The 8,721-nt window shown below is 51.4% G+C and overlaps 1 pseudogene; it reads left to right on the forward strand.

The window, feature by feature from the left end:
* The first annotated feature begins 7,375 nt into the window (after positions 1-7,375).
* Positions 7,376-8,283, forward strand: LOC114491935 (annotated as a pseudogene).
* The last annotated feature ends 438 nt before the right edge of the window (positions 8,284-8,721 follow it).

Below are 8,721 nucleotides of genomic sequence, written 5' to 3' on the forward strand. Positions count from 1 at the left end.
GGCCCTAACCCCACCCAGTCAGACAACCCACCTCCAACCCCCAGGAACGCTAAGACCTTGAACCAACTCACAGTTGCCAGGTGACTGAGGAGGGTGACAGTGGGAAGGCTCAGGCCGGACACAGGAACTCAACAAAGGCACAGGAGACAAATAGCCCTTTGCTCCCGCTCAGCTCCAAACCCTCAGCAAACACGGTTACATTCCCAGGCCAGGGAACTGGAAGATCCTCCCCCATGAAAAGAGAAACCCACAGACACTGACACATGGGTGTCTACCAGGAAAAACCCTGCTGGCCACCCATCGCTCCTCCAGCACAGCTCCCAAGACAATAAGCCCTGCTCGGGCAAGCAAGGCCCCGATCAACTTCTTATATACATCGCTCTGAAAATGAATGAACTGTGAAGGACTGGCAGGCAATGGAGGAAGGTCTTCAATGTGAGAGAGAGATACCGAAACAAACAGAAAAATCAGAGTCAGGCAAATAGAAATTTTAAGGAATAAAATAAAACTTAGGTGGAAAAAGTGCCTATAAATAATATCCTCAGCTAAATAAGGAAAAATCTAAAGAAATGACAGAATAATGCAGTTATTAACTTCAAAAACATAGAAGTTGAACAAGAAATAAAATATTGTCATGGTGCATCACTCAACTCCATGAACGGTACTCACAGGTGCACAGTAGCAAATGTGGAGTACGAATTGAATAGAAATTAGACTTGGCCGCAGTGGGAGGGCAGAGAAGGAGGAGAGAGATAAAGAAAGTAAAACTCCTCATCTTTCACAAAACAGGTGAATCATGGTACAGAACACACTATTTAGGAATGTGGCCTTAAAGGCTAGAAGAAACTATAAAGAAAATAAAATGCATTCTTTAAGGAAGAGGATAGGGAAAAAATAGGAAGTCTTTTTTCCAACTTTTAGCATCATTTAACTTGTTTGACTATGTGTGTGCTTTACTCAGATAAAATAAAAGTTGTCTCAGCCACATGTGAAATGTGTCAGATGAAGGTGCATCACAGTCCCATGTCCTAGGCCTCACCATTTGATGTACCCAGTGAGGCAGAACCTTGTGTCATCACAGTCAGCGGCGATGGGAAACTGCAAACACGCTGTGCAGCCCGAGACCCTAAGAGTCAAGAAGGCAGGGACCACACTGAGTGTGTCCACTTAGCACTGACCACCATAGTTGCTACGCTAAATAATAACAGCTAATGTTGTTGTTACCTACCTCTTACTATGTGCCGACTGCCAATAGCATTCTGTGTGCGGTAAAGCATTTAATCCTGCCAACATCCCACAAAATACATATCCCTGTTATTCCTCACTTAATAGATGAGACCACCGAGGGAAAGAGAAGGCAAGTAATTCATCCAACATTGTCACCTAGCAAATGGGGAAGCCAGGGTTGGAGTCTAGTCTGACTCCTCCCCTCTCAGTGGCCGTGTGCTCCATCATGTCTGTAGAGAGAAGACAGCAAGGTGGAAGGCAGGAGGAAAGAATAATTAGCAGGAAGAGAAAAAAGGAAAGGAAGGCCAATTCTCCTTAGGAATAATTTGAAATCTGATATCACACAGAAACTCCAAAATTCTACTCCTGAGACCAAGAATACAGTAGTTTTTGCCTAGAAAAACGTGCAAGCACATCCACTCCAAAGATGCTTCCGGGCTATCAAAACCAAGCACCCATAGGCTGGCCAGCTTTGGGCAGCACCGCTTTCTGGCATCTTCTCCCACATCACCTCGCTGCAAAATGGAGCTGCAGCAAGTGAGAGCAGCCCACTCCACGGGGATGAGACTAGTAAGACAGCGAAAGCCTGACCTCATGGGGAGGCTCTAGCAGACCTCCCATAAGGTCAGGCATCTGCATATGTAACCTGAGTCTTCCAGTTAACTAAACGAATCAACACAGCAGTTACAACACAGGATCTCTCTGGCTCCACCCCACCTGCATCCCAGTGCCTTAGCCACTCCAGCACCCCACCCGACCCCACCGCTCTCACCTGTGCTCACAAGTGCCATCCTCTAGCCACCCCCAGATTGGCCATTTTCCACCTCTCCTGCTCCAGCTCCAGCTGCCACCACCAGCTTGGATGTTTATGCCAAGGTCACTGGAGCTCACAAACTCCCCCGTGTCATCCCACGTGCTCTGGGAACTGTGGGTCTCTCACAGGCAATGCCCTTTCCTATCTCACTCCACTTGCAGCTCCCAGGCCTCCAGCAGTGAATCCACAGGGAGCAGGTCCCTCACCAGCCCCAGGGCCACCTTGCCTCCCAGCACCCCTCAGAGACTCTGAGAAATTGCTTCCCCACTTTCTACTTGCAGCCACCATTCTCCAGAATTTGGGCTCAAATTCTCGAGATATTAATTGAAAATAGATTCCACCTGTCTCCAGGCGGCCCATTTTGTCCAGCCTGGGACCATGTCCCTCTCTTCTATGTGTATTTTCTCCTCGTAGCTCCTTGACCAAACAACCCCTGAGAACAATTCTCAAGAAAGATGGAGAGGGGAGGAGAACCAACAACAACATCATACAGACTCTCCATTTGGGGAAAAGAAAACTGCCCAGCTGAGTTGGCCAGGGGATGCTTCCAGGAAGATGTAAGATAGAACTGAACCTCAGAGCAGGATGGGACCCAGGAGAATGGGGTCCAAGTCAGGGGTGTGACAGAGCATGTGAGTGCCCAGTGTTCAGAGGTTAGGAAAGTGGGTGTGCTGAGCCAGAGACGCGTGTAGGAAAGCATGAGACAAGCCTCCAGGTTTTAGACCTTGAATACGAGCTCAAACAGATGGAAGTTAAAAAAAATCCAATCCTGGGACTCTCACCTACAGCTCTATTCACACTTGTGCTGTGGTGGATGAGCTCTGAGGAAGGCCCAGACACCATTCCAGCCACCTTCTTCTTAGCACCTTCCTCTACAACTGAGCCTATAAAGTAAATTCATTTCCAGCCTCCCTTAGGCCAGGGTTCATTGGCCACGTGACATAGTCTGGCCATACACATGGAGGTATGTTGTTGCAGAGAGTTTCCTTTTCAGTAAGTATCTCCCACCCCTCACCCCATACACAAAAGCAAATTCTGAAAGGCAAAATGCCCTTGGCTTTTGCCCTTTACCTTCATTCTTCTTTCATCCTAACCGAAAGGTAGCAGCAGACCCTGGAGCTTCAGTAGCCATTTTTTTCACTAGGAGAACCAAAGCCATAAACTAGGGTAACAAAACAGGAGGACAGAAGAACATCTTTGAACATCCCTGCACTGCCTGCCAGCAGACTTCCCATGACATTTAAGGAAAGGAAGGAAGGAGAATGGAAAGAAACAGAGAAGGAGGGGAGAATCTTGGTTGAGCCATTAGAATCATGTTTATACGTATTTATGGCTATGATATTACTTGCAGAAAAATGCATTCCCAGACACTGGAGGATCACCTGTAACATTGTAAAATGGGAACAATTAAAATGGAAGTGGTGACACAAATTAGGAGCCACCCACACCATGGAATACTGTCTAGTGGTTAACAAGGATGACATCGGCACACGCGCGCACACACACACACACACACACAGGGACACGGAAAGTTCTCTACAATATATTGCAGAGTAAAATAAACAAGTCAACAGAACAATATGTAGAATTGATCCCTTTATGGGATTTTTAGAAGTATATGTGTGCATGCATCCACCTAGCTATCTCTCTACCCACCCATCTGTGAACGCACAGATGAAAGAAGTACAGGCACCAACTGTCAGCAGTGCTCATTCCTGGGGTTGTGGGAGAGGAGGGTCGGGACTGGGATGGATAAGGCCTCATGTTCTTCACTTTATGCTTCTTGGCAGGGAATAGTTAAAAAGTAAAGTTTCAGTTTGCTTTCTTCCATTTGGGTAACTAAGTTCTAGACTAAGTCTGAACAGATGAGTAAAATGGCTCAGGAGACCATGTCCTAGATGTGTTTGGCTCTCTGGTTCCAAACACCTCGCACAACTGCCCATCACAGAGACAGACAGATGGCTGCTTGGGTGGGGCACCCGCTGGAAGCTCCACGGGACGGCATTACTGCTGGCCTTCTGCCCCTGGAGACCTGAGAGTGGAACTCTTGCACCCCACGCAATACAGCAACTGGGCGATTCAAAGAGCTAGTTGTACAGCATCCAAAATTCAGCCAGCACGCCCTTGCCCACTTCAGCTAGGGGAGTGTTCGCAACCTGAGCACAGCCTGCTGCCCCTGAGGTCAGGGGTGCGGGGAAATTTCCTTAGACCCCCAGCGCCACCTCCCCTCCACAGACCTGGGAGTTGGAATCAGGAGCTTCCCCATCACTTCTCCACAGCACCAAGAAGGGGCCCAGTGCTGGGGCCTCGGCCTGTTTCTGGCTTTCTGGGCTCTGGCAGGTGTGGGTCTGCCGAGTGCCATTAGCAGGGTGAATGGATGTGACCTGTGAATTACACAGCTGCTCGGAGGGATAATTGCTCTGTAATCTAAACCATAATGGGAGTGAGGGAGAGACTTTTCAATGGTGGCTGCACTGTGTGTCTGAGGATGTTCCCAGTTGTGGCTCCCGGTGAACAGAGCTCTAGCTAGGCATGTGGGAGCCCTCGGCGGGGAGCACACTACAAGGTCCCGTCGAGGGGAACGATCTATGTGAACACTTGTGCAGGGAGCTGACCAAACCCTTCAGAGGCATTCCACCTAGTGAGTGCCAATCAGTAACAGCACACTTATGAGGAAGCAGATAATTTTATTTCAAAGATGGCCCCAGGGCTTATAGGAGAAATCCAGGACTCACACATTGGTCCCTGCATGGCATCCCAGTGCAGCAGCCAGCCTCCTGTTAACTTCTCACAGCCTGGTACCCCTTGGAAATGAGGAGGATCCCACAGTCCTGTGCCACTGGGTTTCTTGCCTCTCAGAGCCAAGCCCCCCATCTATCCAAAATCCCCGCTGATCCAGCCTTACTGGCCATCTACTTCATGCACAACCCCAAGCTGGGCAGGTGCAAGCTTTGTGCCTGTGCACTTGCAGGCAGGGGCCACGGTGGGGCTGTCACTGGCAGGGCAGCTGCCAATCTGGAGGTCATGGGAGGGACGACAACAGCACGTACAGCAGCTGAGCACCGGTGGGTAGGGAGAGCTGGCTCAGGAAGGCTGTTTGGAAGGCTGCACACAGAAGCATCCCTCACCACCTTCAGGTCACTGGGGGTGGTGGGGTGGTCACAGCTACCACTGAGTTTCCTCCCCTCTGTTGCTCAGAATGGGTGACAAGACCAACACCCCCTTCTCCTGTCAGCTTTGAGGCTATAGCCGAGACTGAGGGGTCTATGGGAAGTGTGTGAGGAGGGTACAGAGGGGTTGGGGTACTTGTTCAGACATGGTATGGGCACCATCGCACTGTACCACTTCATCGTGGTCCCAGAGCACCCCAGGAAAACCACCCTCACCTCATGCTCCTCCCTGACCCCTACCCCATCTCCCTGACCCTCCTCACCTGGGCTTCACCAGCCCCACTGAGCCCTCCTCCTCTTCTTCTCCAGGAGGGTGGAGTGATAACATTTGCTAAGGGGTCTTGAAGGAGGCAGCTGACAGAAGTTGGGGGTTGGGGAGAGATGCTCACATCTCCCTCATCTCAACCCAGGCCACTTCCCCCAACATGCAACCCTGACATTGCTGAACTCCCTCACACTCTCTCCTCCTCTGGCGCATCTGCCACCTGCCTTCCCCACCCACCCACCAAACTGGTGCTTTTCAAGGGGGAGAGAACCCAAAACCCCTCCAAGTAACAAAGAATCATATAATTACTTTGCAGCTACTTGTCCTTGGTAATTTGATGCTTGTGTTGCTATAATTACACATTATGTGGAGTTAGAGAGTCACAGTGGTTGTGTGGCCAGCCAGAGACATCTGCAGTACGTGTTCGCAAACAGAGAAAACGGTCCTTGAGGGAGCCTGGCTGATGGATTCTGCAGGCCCCAGGCTTGGAAGGGCAGGTGGGGGCAGGAAGGAGGGGACAGGAGCACAGGTGAGGCCTGGGTCAGTGGGGGAGGGGGTGCCCACTGAGAGCAGGGTAGGGGGCCCCATTTGTCTAGGAGCGCACAGCGTCTGCATGTGAAACCTCACCCGCCCCACCACACAGCACTTCGAACCCACACGGACCCCTGTCCGAGGTCCCCTCTGAAAATCTCTCACCTGGCTCCTGCCTCCCTTCCTCTCCATTGAGGCCGCTCTCTGCTCAGTCCTCACCTGCGTCCCTGCCTCAGCCTCTGCTGCCGTGTCCGTCTATTCTCCACACACCGCTCAGATGGTCATCTTTTTAAAAAAGCAAATCAAATACTATGACTTCTTGACCAGCATTCACTGGCTTACCACTGCCTTCAGGAGACGACACCAAGCCCTGGCATGGACCCCTGGGTGGTCTGGCGGCCCTGGGGCTGCACCTGGTCTCTCTCACTCTCCTGCTGACCTGGCTTTACTGGGAACGAGAAGCCAGGCCCAGCTGGGGCCAAGGCCAGCCTCATTACATGGTCACTCTACGCCCATTCTCCGCCCTGTTAGCTTCTCTTCAATTCAAGGGTAGATCATAAATCAAACTAATTTGACTTTGGAATGATAATAGATACTCAATAAATTATAAAAACATAGAAATTTGGAGGAGAATAGGACCCCAGGGGCTATGGGGCCGGCAGTTCCCAGCTGCTGTGCACATTAGACTTGCCTCTGGGGCTGTGCAAAGGGAAGTGGGGGGCCCCCCCGGGCTGAGTGGATTGGTCTGGGGCAGTGAGCCTGAGCTTCGACAGAGTCTAAAAGCTCCTGATGTTGCTAATGAGAAATCCAACACTGGAGATCCTGAGCAATTTGTCTCCGTCAGCACAGGCTGTGCAGGGATGACGCGGGGACCTAGGCAGGCCACTGACCTTCGCCTCTGGCCTGCTCCATCCCGGCCAGGCAACCAGGGCTAGAGAAATACCAGCACAGGGGCTGGTGGAACTAAGGATATTTGGAATTTCCCTCTAAAGAGCCTTAAAGTCCCACTGGACTCAGACCACCCGTGTGAGGGAGGAGAGAGCCTGACGTCACTGCCCATGGTACTGATCAGGAAAACTGCAGAGCTGACAGCTTAAGTCCCAGGAGGAAACAGAGTCCAGTGGCTAAGATCGCTGTCCGTGGACTCAGACCTGGTTTTAGTGCTGGCTCTGCACTCACCAGCTGTGTGACCTTGGGCAGATCACTGACCCTCTTGAAGCTCCAGGGTTCCTCACTTGCTAGCTGGGGAAGTGCAAGAGTACTGTGAACATGAAAAAGACTGGCCCGTTGTGAGCGCCCAATAAATAAGATCCATGATGACAAAGTGGTCCCCAGGCAGCCCCTGATCAGGCAGCGGTGGTTTCACAGATGACGTACGTACTTATGAGACGAGGCCCGGTTCCCACCGCTGGGCGGCAGCAAGCACGGGTCTGGCAGCACGCGGCGGCCAGAGGCGACCTGGTGCGTCTGAGCTCCTGGTCTGGCAGGGTGCGGTCTCCCTCCCTCTCACCGATCATCTGTCTGGGTGCAGCCAGCGGGAGCTCCAGAAAGAAGAAAGTGTGGCCTCACTTGGCCCAGAGTAAGAGGTGGCCGAAAGCAAAGAGGCAGCCCACAGTGAGGAACCCACAGCAGCTGGGCTCAGCGTGACTGTCACCCACAGTAATGAGAAGCACGACCTTCCTGTTACCCTGCAACAGGGCTGCAGTGAACCAACTGTCGAGGACATGGCCCAGGTTGTTGAAGAGGCCACAGGGGTCCTGCTACCTTTTCAGAAACTCACATTTAAGGGAAAATCTCCGTAGGAAATGGAGAAGCCATTGTCTGCACTTGGAATACAGAACGGTTGTGGGCCCGTGGTAATTGGGAAAATGAACAGTCCAGAGGAAGAAGTTGAACTAAAGAAGTGGAAAGATTTGGAATAAGTCTGTGGACAAGATAGCTGACCAACTGGAAGAGCTGAATAAAGAGCTTACCTGAATCCCGCAGGGTTTTCTGGCCGAGGATCTGTAAGCTGAAGCTCTCTGCAAACTCGATAGGAGAGTAACAGCCACAATCCAGCAGTTTATGAAGATCTTGGAGGAGACTGACATACTCACTCTGCCAGGACATTTCAAAGACGGCAGACTGAAAAGGAAGGTTTGGTGCAAAGGGCTCAGCGTTCCCAGCTGAACACAACATCAGTGGAGCAGAAGGAATGCCAGGAGACGGAGTGGCTACCGTCCACACACTTGGCCCTGGCTGACCGAGGGGAGGTGACAGAGGCTGTGCTGCCCTGAAGGACAGGACCGCCAGCTCTGCCCTCCCTGGAACAGATGCTACCTGATTTCTCCAGGGCTGCTGGGGACAGCTGGCCCGCTGTCAGTTGCCAGCTTTCCCTCTTCTACACCTGTTCTCAATGAACAAGTATTGTCTTTATAAAATCTTCTTTTAAAGATTATAAAATCTTTTAAAAAAGAGAGAAAGCTGAGACTCAGAGAAGTCAGAAGACTGGCCCTAGATCACACAGCAAGCCAGATACAGGTCTGGGACTGGAACACAGGCCCAGAGTCTCCCTCGTAACCCTTGGGCTTTCCGCAGATGCTCCGGGAATCCAGGTGTGTGGACTCTCCCGCAGGCCCTGCTCACTCTAATGTGCTGCTTATAATGCGATTGGAAAGTCAGCTCCTTGTTAGAACTCCTGTGGGGTGAGCACATGAAAGGGAAGAAGGAACCCA

The sequence above is a fragment of the Phyllostomus discolor genome, chromosome 1 (assembly GCF_004126475.2).
Source record: "Phyllostomus discolor isolate MPI-MPIP mPhyDis1 chromosome 1, mPhyDis1.pri.v3, whole genome shotgun sequence".
Classification (NCBI taxonomy): Eukaryota; Metazoa; Chordata; class Mammalia; order Chiroptera; family Phyllostomidae; genus Phyllostomus; species Phyllostomus discolor.